General features: G+C 40.9%; 1 protein-coding gene across 1 annotated transcript in view; it reads right to left on the reverse strand.

Annotated features, from left to right (window-relative positions):
- The window catches only part of GABRB2 (gamma-aminobutyric acid type A receptor subunit beta2), a 189,267-nt gene that overhangs the window by 78,147 nt on the left and 94,215 nt on the right, over positions 1 to 16,905 (reverse strand). The window lies entirely within an intron of this gene.

Raw genomic sequence — 16,905 nt, forward strand, 5'->3', positions numbered from 1 at the left:
TGACATCATTTGTGGGGTGCGGATTAAAATGAAATGTCCCCCACTCACATTAAGAAGGCCAGGACAGCAGAGTGCAATGCCAAGCACAGGCTGCTCCAATCCTGGGGCCCGTTTGCCTGCCAGGGTTTCACGCCCGTGAGGCGGACCGTGACAGGGTTACATTCTGCACGTGGAGACTCCAGTTCTGTCACCTACTGATACACACAAGTATTCATCTAGGACCTTAACCAGGGTTCCGTGTGATAGTATGTATGATTCTCTTTCCCTCTTCCCTGTACAGAAATGATCGGTACCCATAAAGAATAACAGTGATGTGTTGTGCAAAGACTAACGACTATCTGGTTTACCTCCTCCGGTCTCTGAAGGACGGAACTGATGCCTGGCACTAGTTAATGGCTCCGACTCAGGGCTGCGCCCCGAGGACGCAAACAGCCTGGGCCTCGGTCTGACTCCACTGCTTCTCCGGGAAACCCCGGGGAAGTTGCTTAACTTCTCTGTGCTCCACTCTCCTCATCTAAAAATATGTATACTAACAGTACTTTGCAGGATTAAAATTAAATATTTCATATAAATAATTCATAACATGGACTGTCACATAGAGTGTTTAATAAATGTTAGCTATTCATATTTCATACTTCATTTCTAACGCTGCCCTTTTGCTATGGATAATCATATTGATTGGGAGGTCCAATGAAAACTAAATTAGAGAGTTAAGTGGATCTACAGCTAGTTAATAAATGTTAAACAGATTTGTATTAATGAGCTGATGTAATATACACGGTAATATACAAGAGCCACTCTTGTATATTATTCTAACTTTTTACTAACAGTTTGGATAAAAATATATGTGATGTGGTTATAAGATTTGTTAATGAAACAATTCTAGCAAGATTTTTGCTAGATTTTTTTTTTTTTTTAAGAATCAGGATGCAGAAATGAGTAACAGAAGGAAGGACTAAAGTAAATAAAATGAGGCTCTGACAAATGCAAACAAATGAGTAGAAAAAGATTAATCGTGCAAAACACAAGCAGATAATGCTAGATGGCTCTTTTAATATCAAAGAAAATATGCTTTGCAGTTAAAAATATTACCGTGATAAAAGGCAACATTTCATAATAATAAGAGGGTAAATACATCAGAAAGCCGTAACAATTCGCAATGTGTATGCCACAAATAATAGCTGTAAGATGAATGAAACAAGCACACACAGAATTAAAAAAATAAAAACTACACAAATATTATTAGAAATTGTCATATTTTCAGTTTCATTTTTGAGTTATAGATGCACATAGTGGTTAACCAAAAAACCCAAACTGTCAGACAGTGGGTTTGGAAAAGCAACAATTTAGACTAGCCCTGTGAGGAGGCAGAGGACCACGCTGAGGCCAGGAGACTCCACCCGTTTCTCCTGCAGGGGGTGGAACACCGCCCCCGGGATGTTAATATTAGGGCAGACTGGTCAGAGGGACCAAGGACTGCCCAGGGCTCCAGGGTTGTCTTCATCTCCTGCGCAACAGCGGAGAGCTGGGAAGCTTGTCTGTATTTTTCTTTCTGGAAAACCTGATAAAACATTCTCATTGTCTCAGATTTTCCAGGAGAGAGAGAATGTCAAAATGAGGATCCCAGACCCATTTTACTTATAATAAAGTCTTTTGTTCGCTTCTTGAACAAGGCTTTTTACATAATTTCTCCCAAGTTTTTTCATGGTTTCCCAGGCCCAGTAAAGTATTAGTAAGTATGTGTTTAATTGAATACGAGTTACCGTTTGAGGTGCTGTTCTCAAGCCTGTTTTGTTTTTATTAACTAAAGGAATGTGCACCAACAGCATGGTCAAGTGACCAGACTTTGTAATTAGACTTTCTGGATGAAACGAATGCCAATCCTGTCACTTCCAAATGGGTGTTTTCACCATTAGCTTCCTCGTTTATAAAGCAGGGATGACATGGTACCTACCCAAGGGGCTGTTGCGAAGACTGAATAAGATCATAATTAAAATGCTCAGCGCAAACTGGCCTTCCAACCAGCAGCTATTATCATCAGTATTACATTGAAAACACTTGTTCAGACCTTAAAGGGGTAAACTTTAAGGAACATTCTGCTGATACATCTTTGCAAACCAAAAACTGTAGCCAGTTAGAATGACCTTTTTTTTCACTTAAAGCCTCAGAAAGATAAGGTAAAACCAGAAAGACGGTATTCAAGTAAAACCTCTTCTGCATATGTAAGTAATTTAGAATACTGTTCTGCTCATTTATTAAGTGGTTCTGATACAATTATAATTCAGAACAGCCACAATCCTTCAATTCCAGGCCAGCTCATCCTTAATGCACTTTCCCCATTTCTGTCCACAACGCTTACCGCTTGGCAGTCAATTTAATTAAGTTTAGACGCAAGAAGTACTTTAGGTCAGAGGTTTCAACACAAACAAAATGCTCCAGAATATTTATCTACAATAAATATTTATTTCTAAAGGGAGTCAAAGGGAGCATTTGAAATCAACTAATCTAACAATAAGGGTGACTTTCTTTTAGTGGGAAAAAATCTTTTTCTAAATTGCGGTTTATCGAAAAAATATAGAAATAAAGTGACTAGCCACGGTTTAAGCGATTCTCACATACCAACAGAGAGTAAACACTCCCTTAATTACAGGGACTGAGAGAGACTAGAAAAGCTTCCGACCTTGAACCCGTTTAATGGCATAAGACCCAATCCGATCATTAGTGCTCAATTGACTTTAGCACTGACTTGCCTGATACGGCAGTTACCCTTATCCAGAGGGGATGTGCTCTGAGACCTCATGGATGCCTAAGAGCATGGCCAGTACTGACCCTTATATATACCATAATTTATATTTATACACCTATGGTAAAGTTTAATTTATACGCTAGGCACTGTAAGATGACTAACATTGAGCTAGAACAATGATAACAATGTACGAGAACAAAAACTCTGTGAATGTGATCTCTCCGAACACTAGCATGGATTTGCTTCCTCTTCTTCCCAAGTTCATGGATAGAGCTGTTCTCACCACAGATCTTAGCAATCTCAGCAATCTCATTCTTTTCATTTCTTAAGTCAAGAACTTCTACCTTTCCACTTAAAGGAAACTCTTATGGGTTCTCTCTGGCACGTCTGAATTGCCAACCTCACTTATACTTGCACTTGAGTAAAATAACGGTTACTTGGACACAGCAAGGTGAGACCAGGACGTTGGACCTGACCACCAGGACGGCTATGAAGTACCCAATGGCGGGGAGAGCCTACAGCATGGAGACTTCGACAAAGGCATGACTCAAGTCCTGGGCGTGGCAGGGCAGGACTCTCGGGAGTTCACTGCACTATGCAGAACAGCATGCAATTTAAAATTTATGAATTGTTTCTATAATTTTCCAATTAATGTTTTCAGACCGCAGTTGACTATGGGTAATGGAAACCACAGAAGGTGAAACTGTGAACAAGGCGTGACTATTGTATACTTTTAAAGCAGATGTAATTACTGATTTTTGAGGAAAAGGTTCCTGGGGATGACTGTCTGGGATTACATCCCGACTCCATGCCTCAGCGTGTGACCTTTACTTCATCTCTCATAGGGTTGATGTAATACAGTGAGACAATAAATGCAAAGCTTTAGAAAGTGCTGGATAAATGTTACCTGTAACTCTATCATCTATTATCTATCTATCTATCTATCTATCTATCATCTATCTAAAGTAGCCAAGGGATAATTCACAAAACGTCTCTAATGTTTTCCTTTAAGTAGCCTAAAATCACTGGCCAAGGAGCTTGGGGAAAGGGATGGTGATAAATCCCAATGGAGGGGCATAGATTTAGGCAGTTCCTATTCTACTACTGTGTTTTGGGCAGACCTGGATCTTGAGTGAACTTTGTTAAAATAAATGAATTAAACTGGGGAAGGATTTCCTGACTACCTGCCATCTGAAAAGCAATATTCCAGATAAAAGACAATATAAGACACAACCCTTCTTTCAAGAAGCATAGTTATATAATTGTTAGCACCCTGGTATTACATTACAGCCACCTCCTATTTGCAAGGGAGGCTGCGAGAATGTGTGTCTGGCTTTTTTAGCTTCTCTTATGAGAAGTGGGCTCAGTCTTAAAAAGTAGGAGATTCTTCAGATACAGTGTTCTGATATGCAGTCAGGGGAAGAAAATAACAAATACCCACTGAAAGCACTTAATTCATCAGATGGGATTTAACAAATATATAATGACCAGACATACAGTCCTGATAACACAAGGAGAGCTGTATTAATCTTATGCATGGTTATAAACAAGGAAACAGTAGGTACACTGAATGGGATCTAAAATCAGAGTGACCTGGGTTCACATCTCAGCTGGGCCACTCGGCTCTACACTGGGCACTGCCTGACCATGTTCCTTCCCCAGGCTCACTTTTGTCTACGGTTCGAAATGTGATCCAGGCTCGGCCCACTAGGTGCAGTTGCTGGAGACTCAAGTTCAGAACCGAACTGAGTGGAGAGACCGGAGAGCACAAAGCATCCACTTTATTTGCAATGACTACCTCAGAAGCAACGTGGCTTTGCTTTAGCAGCTGGAGCAGCGGCCCCTTATTCAGCAGGTACCCCAATGCGAGGTGCCCCAGGTGCCCCAGCAGGAGCAGAGACTCCCTTGTCAACACAGGGCTGGGCTGTGATCGGGAGACTCCCATCTATAAGCTCAGCCTAGGGACTGTTTCTTTGGTCTTGCCAAGAATTCCATAAGCCAACTAAGTCTCCGTCTGCTTAAACTAGCTACACCGGATTCTTTCTTCTTCAACTAGACATTCACTTGCTAGCCTGCCTGGCCTTGGGTAAGCTGCACAACTTCTCTAGGGCATCCAGTCCTCATGTGTAGAGGAAATAACCATAACAGTGGCTGGAGGGGAGATTTAGATGAGATCACCGCTGTGACCACACAGCACAATGTCTGGCACAATGTAAGTGTTTAATAAGTGGTAGTTGCTCTTACTGATGATGGTGACGGCGGCCATGACAATAAATATAGTAATCATGGTACTGGCTACAGTGGAGGTGTGAGGCTCTGGGGGCTATCACAAAGAAAGAAGTATTTGATTTGCAGGAATGAATCAGCAGTATTGGAAGCCTACCAAAAGGAACGGTCTGAGAAAAATCAGGCTGCGTTGCAATTCATTGGGCTGCAACTATCAAACCAAAACAGCGCGAGGCTCTTGGAAATGCACCAGGGAAAGTCTGAGGGTGTATTTACACGTCTGGCATACGATGTTCACATCAGGTTCCACACAGTGCCCTCCAGTCTTCAATAAAAATGCCAAAAAAAAGCCACAAATGTGGCATTTTCACCTAACTAGGATCCAGAATACAATGAAGTGCAGCCAGGAAGAGACAGTTTTTACAGGACGATGGCATTGTTGGCACTTCTCCTGAGCCTAAAGGAAAACCATGTAAACAAGTTCGTATACCCTTCCTTCAGCCCTGGGAGATGTGCCCTAGAAAAATGTATAATAATGCAGTGAACTAAGTGCGAACTGCATTTTGAGCTCTTGTGGGCAATTACCAAGCAGGAAAGAGAAAGAGCACCAGAAACATAAAAGAGAGTGGACGTCATCCTCAGAAAGGTAAACAGACACAATGGGAGCTTTTGAACACAGCCGCATCCCAGGTGTCCTCAGGGACTTAAGAACTCATTTAACTCTGCATGCTTTCCTGCTAAGAAGCCATAATGAGAATCGGCTTCCTGGTAACTGCTTCTTACAGTTCTTTGAGTTCGGAGCTGAGCCTGGGCCAGCACATCCCGAGCGTCATAGCCGTGCTTACCCCATGGTCAGAGGGCTGGGCAGCTCTCAGGCTCTGGGCTCACAGAACTGCCATGTCTAACACAGGCAAGAGATGGAAGCCAGTGCATTCGATTCACCCGGGGTTTTGCATAGCATCGTGATGATGCCCTTTCAAAGTTACAGGGCAAAAGATCACAGAGGGGACTGCGTCTCCCTGTAAGAGATTTCTCTCCAAGTTCTCTGTATCTCAAAGTCTAGATTCCAAAGGCATCTGCGGATTCACGTGGAAGCACTGCTCACTGCCAGGATAATGCAGCCTGCCTGCAGTCCACCCTTCGGACCAGTGGTTACTTTGGTCCACACGCATGTTCCGTCGGCTTCTCTCTGCAGAGCAGGTCAGAAGTACAGCTGAATGGTGCCGTTTGGAAAAATACACCAAGCAGGCAGGTGTTTACCCCGTGAGATTGGGAGATGCTAATCTGATACTATAAATTATGCTTCTTTTTGGCTGGCCCACTTAGGAATAATAAAATAATGGTGTCCTTTGCAATTAAAAAAATAACTATACTTCTTCAGTTCTAATGCACTTTAGGTTCCTTTTACAGTTTTGTATTTTGAAAATCGAGACATATCTACCAAGAGATGAATACATTCGATGTTAAGATTTTATTATTCTTATTAGTATAATGGTGAGTCTTACAATCAACAGTATTTAGGAAAAGAAAAAGAGTTATTTGGCATACTATAAAATAGATATTCTGTATTGCTAGCTTATTAGCTCAAAGGCTGACCTACAGTGTATATAGTGATTCCGAAGCTCCTTAAGTATTAAATTCTATTTGCTTTTAGACTAGTCCTCTTCCCCCTACACTGCACCTAAGACAATGCTGAAAGGAGGCCCCTTGAACAAGGCTGAGGGCTTACTGGGTTCCTAGATTTCACACTGAGCCAAAGTGGAAATCAGAACAGAAACCCCGGAAGCCCTGGGCACCTCTACCAATGGAGGCAAACAGGAAGCTGTAGTTCCATCAATTCCTTCCGGAGTGAAAGAGTGAAATCATCTGAGTCTTGGTTCCCTGCGAAGGGGCCTGGACCGCTCTGCCAACAAGGGAGCTGTGCGACCAGTGTGCCCACCTCCCCGCCTGCCCCACCCTATTCAAAGAGGGTGGCTATGGAAACAGTCCCGTAAAAGTGCTGAGGAAACCCACGTCACGTCAGAGAACCTATGTAAGTGACATGTTCTGGTCAAACCAGCTCTGTGTTCACAAATATGAATTGATTACCTAGATCAGTAGACATATAAGGAAAATCATGAGCATAAAACAAGAAAGACCGTGATAAACATCATCACAAAAGGAAACAGAAAGACAAGGGTAGCAGAAGAAAACTTGTACAAAAACTTAAATTGGTATCTTATACATAACAATAAATTGGTATCTCCTATGGACTATCATAATGGCATTGTGTAGGAGAACAAATGGCTGTGGAAAATGTGTCACCAAAGAATGAGTTCTAAGAACTGAAACCATGATTGCCAAAAATATAACACTAGTAATAATCTCTTAAGGGTAAAATAAGTATTACTAATCTGGAAGACAAAAATCTACAAATTTTCAGAGCCATGGCAGGTAGATGTGGAAGATGTATCTAGTGAGAACTGCAGAAAGAGAAAGTAAAGACTATAGAATAGAAAATAAAAAGTAGGAACTAAAGATGATTGCTCTTTATAGGAGGAGACTAGAGCTCATTATTTTTATTTTTCATACTTAGTATTTAAGATGAAACCTTTATAACTAAGTCCCTTTCTTTCTTTCTTTTTTTTTGAGGCTCTGTGTTGGAGGAGTGGAACCCTCCCTCCAACTTGGTACACTGTCTCTTTTTTTTAATTTTTTTTTATTTTTATTTATGTATCTTTAGAGGGGAAGGAGGGAGAGAGAGAGAGAAACATCAATGTATGGTTGCCTTTTGTGCATCCCCTGCTGGGAGTTGGCCTGCAGGGAACCAGCCTGCAACTCAGGCATGTGCCCTGACTGGGAATCGAACCGCGATCCTCTGGTTTGCAGGCCTGTGCTCAAGTCACTTTCTAATGATGGAAGAATTGCAAGGACAGAAGTTTTAAGGTCCAGATACACACGAAGGTCGCAAATAACGCATGGGGTGGCAGAGGTTCTGAACACATCCTGGCACTCACTTATGGTCACGAGGGACTGATAACAGTTAAATGAAGATCATGTTTCAGCAAGGTATCTACAGACAGCAAGGGTGGGGAGACCAACGCCCCACCTCCACAACACTAGATGCAATATGAGAAAATATCCAAATAGGACAATGATGCAAATAAAATCTGTATGCAGTTTCTCCGGGGAATATTTGCTTTCCCCCTCAATAAATAATGGTGACTAAGCTTCACTGCGATTCCCCAGGGACATTTTTCTAACTTGAACACTGGTGGCTTCATGACTGACGACCACCACCACCTGCACAGGTACAGGCACTTTCTCTTCTGTTGTAACGATTCTTAAAGCCTCAGGGATAAAAAACCTCAAGGGGTTTGGGGATTTTGGGAAAGACAGGAATAGGTGGGGGCTTCAACCTTATTTTTCACAGATACAACTGTAAAATGCAGTCCGGTCAGGAAAATCTAAGAGAAAGATTCCTCAATAAATAGCAACGGACCACCTGTAACACAAACAAACACACTGTGCTACTTAAAAATCTTAGCAGAGATGTGATTTTGCCTCTTTTCTTAAAGAGTGTTGTTCCCACAGGCCAGAGAATCTGTACCGCGTCTAACCCAATGCTTGGCTAATCACCTTCCGACCAAGGTCCTACACAGTCCTGCTGGGGCCAGGTAACCATCAATCCCGAGCTCCTTAGAATTCACAGCACCTTATCACATGCCCAATACGAGAACGCCTTCATTCCCAGGAAACAGTTTTACAGTAGACAGGAATCTACAGGATTCTTCACCAGCTCTAATTGCCATGACTTAAAAAAAAAAAATAGTTCAGCCCCAAACTGCCTTTTGGCATATTTTACCATTAGTCTAGTTTTGCCCTTAGGGCAGAAACAGTTTGGTCTCTCGGGAGGAAGTTCTTTAGTTATTTAAAAATAGCTGTTCCATCCAAACACTATCACCCTCCCTCCCCTAAGTCCCCTTTCCTCAAGGTACAATAAATGCCCCCCTCGCCCCCTCATTTCTTCTACTGGTTCTTCACACTGCATGGTTTATGCATCACTCACATTTTGGTTTTCTGATTGCTAAGTGTCCCTCCCACAATGTTGTGACTCTAACTGAGCACAGAGTTCCAGGTGTAATTGGATAATAATATGCTATAATGATGACAACCACTACTTACGGAAATATCCGTACCAAGCACTGCACAAGGGTCTCTGCCTTATGCGGTTACCTATCAAGTAACGCTGCCGAGATGAGAAACCGTAGTTTGAAAAAGCAAAGTGACCTGTTTAGTTAGCTTGAGAAACCCACACCAGGCAGCCACCTGGAGTCAGCACATGTCCTCTCAATCACTATAGGACATCAGCACAAAACCCTCGCTGATTACCACTTCCTCCATCGCAGGTATTTTCAATCTACCGATACTCTAAGCTGCCGTGGACTTCTACTTCGGGAGCCAAGGAGCACAACTCACTCTTGTTTCCTCTAAGTTCTTAAAAATATTGCATGTCTATTTACTGAAATATTGACCTGTGCACAGCACCAGCAGGGTCTGAAAAATCCGAATCTTGTGCCATAGTAAATTTGGGCAGTATCTCAAGCCGCGTAAATGCATCAATCTGTTTTGACCTCTTTAATAGGGCTTACTCAGGATGACGCTGAGAAGAAAACAGAGCCTCTATTCTACCAGGAACGTAACAGCAAGTTTTTTTTCCCGTGATATCCAAAGGTGAATTCTGCAAGACCGCAAACACATCCCTGGTTTCTGTTTTCCGAAGCACAGTGGGTCTCGCCTGGAGGCAGCGGTGCCTCCACCAGCCTTCTCGTGCTCATCACTCATCGGGACCTTTGCCTTGTGTGGATCACAGGAGCTTTAGTGCATCTGCGGGTGATCCCTGTCTCCGTGGGCCACGGTCACTGTTGGCACGAACCCAAAGTGGACTGTCCTTTTACTTCACCCAGGTGCCGGGGTCAAAGAGCTTGCTTTTAAACACTCCTCTTTGGATTCTGAAGCTAGCTATTAATTCTTTCTCCCCTTGGCTAAAGTAAGATAAATTAGTAACAACTAACGTTGTAGGCAGAGCGAAGGAGGTGGATAGTCCTACAGATAATGAGACTTAATTGGAATGTGAATGCAAGGGGGCTGGAGCAAAACCTGCAGAGGCTGAGAAGGGCAATGCTGTGCTTTGGGTCTCTGCCTGGCTGGATGTATTAGATCTCATAATTAGAGCAAATCTGTTGGCAGTATGGGACTCTCTAAATGTAATAATTAAAATTTGTGTTATAGTAATAATTATTAATTACTAAAGTTACTATTTGCTAGATGTCTACCATGGTATAAGCAAAGCGCTACATTCTTTTTTTTTTTTTTTTGAGGTATTTTTTTTATTGTTGTTCAAGCACAGCTGTCTCTACTTTCCCCCCACCGCCCTCCCTGGCCCCTCCCTCCCACCCTCAATCCTTACCCACCTTTGGCTTTGTCCATGGGTCCTTTATATTTGTTCCTTGATGGCCCTTCCCCTTCTTCCCTCCCATTCCCCCACTTCTCCTTCCCATCTGGTTACTGTCAGTTTATTCTTTATTTCAATTCCCTGGTTATATTTTGCTTGCTTGTTTGTTTTGCTGATTAGGCTCCATTAATAGATTCTTACTCTATGTTAGCTCAGATTAGTTTATACTAGTTCATTTAATCTTTACAACAACCTCATTTGGTAGACTATATAATTGTTCTCATTTGAGGAAACTGAGGCTCAGCTAAGTGCCGTGACTTTCCCCATGCGGGCAGGTGATCAGTGACTGTGAGAGGCCAGCAAAAGCTGGTTTCGGATGCTGCCACAAAGGGCAGCGGCAGGGTGCTTTTTGGAAGGATCTAGAAGGATTCTGGTAGGGGGAGATCCTCAAAGGAGGTGGCTGACTGGCTGTGTCAATGACACTTGGTGTAGCCCTGAGACGCTGCCTAAGAAAGAGCTGCTGAGAAAGGTCTACATCCTCTGATTCATTGTAGATTGCACGAAGGCTGAGACTGACCAAAGCAAACAAATGAACAAATGAACGAACAACACTGAGAATAAGAGCACTGAGCTTATTCGCTGGCGCACTAAGGCTGCCCAGTCCAACTCACCCAGAGAGAGGCTGAGATCAAAGGACACAGACAAATGAGAAAATAAGAAAACTTTGGGTTTCTAGTAACATGAACAGCTTGTTAACGAATCCAGTTGAAAGAGTTCCATATTCCGTTTCAGACAAGTATGTGTAAGACAGCATTACTCTTCTGAGAAGGGGGGAAGGTTCCTCACAATTAGTAGCTGACACTGATATCATACAGCTGATCTGGCTCAGAATATTACAGAGGAGCCCCCCAACTACTTCCATTTCAAAGATATAGAACACTTCCCATACCCCTCTTTTCTGGGGGGCACATACTAAACAGCCTTGTCATATGATGGAATGCTGTTTCCTCAAAAGGATTTGAATTTCCTATGTTTTTAAAAAGAGATAAACCTTTGACTTGCCCTAAAAGTAACAGGCCACTCTTAATATTCTTATAAGTATTAGTATATTCAATTCACTTGGGACAATTCATCATTTATTTACGAGACTTCATTCTATTCCTAAATAACAGAACATTCTAAAAATCTTTATATAGGCTAGCACATAACTTTGTTGTCATTGGTACTTTAAGGGTAATATTTCCCTAGAAATATAGGTGAGTATTCCAGTATCCCTTTTCCGACCTGACTGAAGGATTCAGAGAAAGATACAGACAAGACACATTCATAGTATATCAATTTCATTTCCTGCACAGTAATAAATATTATCAGGGCCCACTCAGTTCAGCGAATCCCACTGATTCTACAAAACTTCTCCATTTCCCTAAATGTAAGAAAAGTTTTGAAGTAAGCACAGTTCACTGCCTTTCGGGAATCAGCACTTTATTTCAAGATTTACTCTAGTCTTTCTTTAAGACTTAAGTAAACTAAATTTTCGTCTTGGCGGCACTTCTCACTAGTGGGATTTTACATTCTTATATGTATTTATTTAAATAAAACCTGTCGCCCTCATCAAAATGAAGACAGGGATACTGTCTACTTCTTTTCAGCATTATATCTTTAGAACTTATTGCAATGCCTTATAAATAATTGGTGCTCAATAAATATTTAACGAATGAGTAAATTCTTGCATGAATCCATGCATGGATGAATGAATAACAAACTCAATCCAATATCTCCCCACTTCAAATGGCCCAGAATCAATTGATATTATCTTCTCTAAAAATTAAACCAATACACTAATTGTTGATAAGGGGAAAAAAGATGATAAGGATTTAGCAATGCCACTATTAAAGTCAAATGCATTTGAGAGGTGAAAAGAAAGAGAAAGAAGGAGAAAGAGAAGATGAAAAATAGATACAAGAGAGGAGAGGAAGGGAGAGGAGAGGAGGTGGAGGAAGGAGAATGAATGAATTCCTAGAGTTTACTTAATAGAAAGGAATAAATGAATAAAGTAGAATATCAGGGATCAACTTCAGAGCTAGTTGTTTAAACAACTGAACCCTAATTTTAATATGCTTAGTTAACTACCTGCTTATAATAATAGGCTTAGATATCACGCATATTATTAATATAACAGCACATTTCATACTCTATAACAATGATTTGCTGTCTAAATAAATACAGACCTCATTTTTTGGGTAAGGACAGGTTTTTATTTTTTAGTTTTAGAATAGCGGTCTTCTCGTTTATCTGGTCTCTCCAGAACCAATGGCTTTGCTAACACAAAGGAGCCATCAATGACCACTTCACCTTAGAGTCACCGTGCCACTCAGGGGCTGCCGCACCTTGGGGATATCGCTTTACCTCTTTGAGTCTGTGTCTGCAGTTGTAAAGACAGAATATTAATATCTACCCTATAGACTTAAAGCTATAAATTCTTATAGGAGACCAAGAGGTCATTACATAATAATAAAGGGGTCAAGTCATCGAGAAAATATAACGGTCATAAATATTCATGCCCTCATACTGAAGCTCCTAGATGGACAAAGCAAATGCTAACAGAACTTAAAGGAGAAATAAACAGCAATACAATAATAGTTGGAAACTTTAAGACCCCACTTTCAATAATGGCTAAATCATCCAGACAGAGAATCGATAAGGACACAGCCAACGTGAACAACACTACAGACCAGTGACAGTGATCTTCAAGCCCTTCACCTCGTGGCACACATAAATTACTAAAATTCTGTAGCACACCAAAATTATATTTTTTGCTGATCTGACAAAAAGGGGGTGTAATTCCGATTCATTCACATCAGATGGCTACTATCATTTGTGTTGGCTGTTGTCATTTTTTTATTTGACAGTCTGAGGGAAAAGAGTTCAATGCTCCAGACTAAGCAGTCAGATGTCATTTTAAAAATTCTTGTGGCACACCAGTTGAAAGTCACTGTTAGAGGTGAAATAGAACTAACAAATGTATACAGAACACTCTATCCAACTGCAACAGAATAAACCTTCTCGACCACACATGGAACACTGTCTAGAATCATTCATATGTTAAGCTGCAGAAAGAAAAGTCTCAAAAATTCAGACACATAGACTAATGAAATGGAATTAAGAGCTCAGAAATAAACCTTCACATATATGGTCAAATAATATTCAAGCAACAAAGAGGCAGACTCATAGAGAGAGAGCAGGCTGATCTCTCTGGGGGGAATTGGGGGTACAGGGATTGAGCAGAAAAGCAAAAGGACTCGTGGACATGGACAAGTGTGGTGACTGCAAGGGGGGACAGTTGGTGGAGGTGGAAGAAGGTATAAGGGGGATAAATGTTAATGGGAAAAATACAATAAAAATGATACCAATCAAAAAATTTATATATGGGGTAAAAGGGGAGACAAGAATACTCAATGGTGAAAAGTTAGTCTTTTCAATAAATGGTGTTGGGAAAACTGAGTACCCACATACAAAAGAATTAAATTAGAAACCTTTCTTAAACCATTCACAAAAATTTACTTGAGATGAATTAGAGACTTAAATGTAAAACCTGAAACTAGCAGCAAACATAGGGTAAAGGCTCTTTAACATTGGTCTTGGCAATGATATTTTTGGATGTTAAGACCAAAAGCACAAATAACAAAAGCAAAATAAATGAGAACTACATCACACTGAAGTTTCCACACAGCAAAGGAAACCATCAACAGAATGAAAAGTCAACATATGGAATGGGAGAACATATTTGCAAAAAAACATACCTGATAAGTGGTAAATATTCAAAATATATAATAAACTCATGCAAAACCCAAATAATCCACTTTAAAAATAGACAGAGAAACTGAGTAGACATTTCTCCAAACATCTACAAATGGCCAGCAAGTACATGTGAAAGCGCCCCACATCACTGGTCATCAGGGAAATGCAAACAAAAACCAGGACAAGATATCACCTCACACCTGTTAGAACGGCTGTCGTAAAAAAAAAAGACAAGCAATAAGAAATGCTGGCAAGGAGGTAGAGAGAAAGGAATCTTGAACCATGTTGTTGGGAATATAAACTGGTACAGTTGCTATAAAAAAACAGTGTGAAGGTTTCTAAAAAATTGAAAATAGAACTAGGATACGACCCAGCAGTCTTACTTCTGGGAACATATCTGAAGGAAACAAAATCACTCCCGAAGAGAGAGCTGCACCCNAGGACAAGATATCACCTCACACCTGTTAGAACGGCTGTCGTAAAAAAAAAAAAAGACAAGCAATAAGAAATGCTGGCAAGGAGGTGGAGAGAAAGGAATCTTGAACCATGTTGGTGGGAATATAAACTGGTACAGTTGCTATAAAAAAACAGTGTGAAGGTTTCTAAAAAATTGAAAATAGAACTAGGATACGACCCAGCAGTCTTACTTCTGGGAACATATCTGAAGGAAACAAAATCACTCCCGAAGAGAGAGCTGCACCCAGGTTCACTGTAGCACTACTTATGAGAGTCCAGACATGGAGACCGCCTGAGTGACTGCGGATGCACGACTGGCTGCAGAAGACACGGTATGCATACACAATGGGGAATTATTCTGCCATAAAGAGAAGGCAATCCTGCCACTGGTGACAACATGGATGGCACTGAAGTCATGATGCTAAGTGAAATAAGTCAGGCAAAGCAACTCTAATACTGTATGTTGCTACTTAGGTGGAACATAAAAAAGAAAACCGAACTCATAGAAATGAAGAATAAATTGATGGGTGCCAAGCATCGGGGCTGGTAGGGATGGGTGAAGGAAGTTAGAGGGTTGAATAACGTCTGGCTATCTAATCTATAGCATGGTGACTGTAGTTCATAATACTGTATTGCATATTTTAAGCTGCTAAGAATTAATCTTAGAAGTTCCCCCCCACACAAGGTCATTATGTGAGGTGAGCGATGTGTCAACTAACCTCACTGTTTTCATCACTTCACCATATATATATATATATATATATATATATATATATATATACACACACACAGACACCAAATCATCACATTGTACACACTTACTATTGTATATCAATTTTGTCTCAATAAAGCTGGAAAAATCTATTCTACCTCATTTAACAGGGTAACTGTGGATTTAAATAAATATGTAAGAGCCCCTTTATAAAATGTAAGCTTTCTAAAAGTCTGAGGAATTATCACATTAACTTTTCGGTTAACTTAATTACACAAAACCCTGGTGTTGCCTGGGTCCTTAGGCCTCAGTTCTCTAAAGCACAAAGACCTGTTTACATACCTGCGGGGGTCTTGGGGGGGTCACAGAACATGACAGTCATGCAGATGCTTTAATCAGGCACTGTTATGATGATTTAAACTTCCGGTCAAATTCTACTACGAACAATTCCGTTACTGCAGAAACTCACCAGTGGTACACAGCCACACACTTTTTTCAGAATGTCCTTACATCAACAATTTGAAACAACCAGATTTTGGACTCCCAAAACCATTATTCCGCATTCTAACCCATGCTATTAGTTATGAAAATGCAAAGTTAATCCCAAAGATATTTACATAAAAATAATCATAACATCCTATAGAGCAATTTTAATAAGTAGTTCTGCATGGCAAAGATCTAATATGAAAATAATGATGATTTGGAAATACAAGTATGAAATCAGGTTCTTCAAAAATTGCATGTAAGTTTAATTATCCCTGGAAGCTATTTTTGAAATGGGCAAAAATACCCGCAATGTGTCATAAATGCTGTATTTCTGCTCAGAGCAGTGATTTAGAGTCACGCTGCTTGCCACAGCTAGAGCTCCCTCCTGACAAAGGCTGGGAGCATCCTCACGGCAGCCAGTGACTCGTTATCTAGAATGCTAGATATAAAATTGTCAGCTTCCAATCTTCTGGTGGGATGAGGTCTGAACACAGTGCAAAGCATTCGCACAGAAAAGAGATGAAAAGTCCTAGTCCACCTCAAATGACCTCTCTGGGTGACCTCTGACACGGAGATGAGTTGTGAAATCAACACTGTACCCAACACGGTAGGTGACTGAATCGTCAAGGATACAAACTATGGGCTAGAAATGCAACGATACTGCAAAACAGGTCACTGCAGGAAAGACGACAAATACACGTTTACACGAACCTTGCTCATCACATGGGCTTCAGCAAGAATATAAAATACATTTCAACACTGAAAATTGTCCCAGGAAATAAAAAAATTCTACCAATCCACATTCTATGAAGGTTTCAGCTAACCCAGAGAAGGCTACACTTACTTGCAATTGAAAAGTGCCAAGGCTTATGAAAGGCAAAAATGATTAAGATACCTTCGCCCACTGTCCCAAGCCTGGTGTAGCTGTTGGCACCAATACTGTATTTTAAATGCCTGAAACAGCCTTTAGTTTTCTTCTAGACTCTTAGGATCTTCCTTTCATTGCTGGATCACCTGCCCCCTTCACATCTCTCCTAGGGATTTAGG

This window comes from Sturnira hondurensis, unplaced genomic scaffold, assembly GCF_014824575.4.
Source record: "Sturnira hondurensis isolate 20B ecotype Veracruz unplaced genomic scaffold, ASM1482457v3 Scaffold0000022, whole genome shotgun sequence".
NCBI lineage: Eukaryota > Metazoa > Chordata > Mammalia > Chiroptera > Phyllostomidae > Sturnira > Sturnira hondurensis.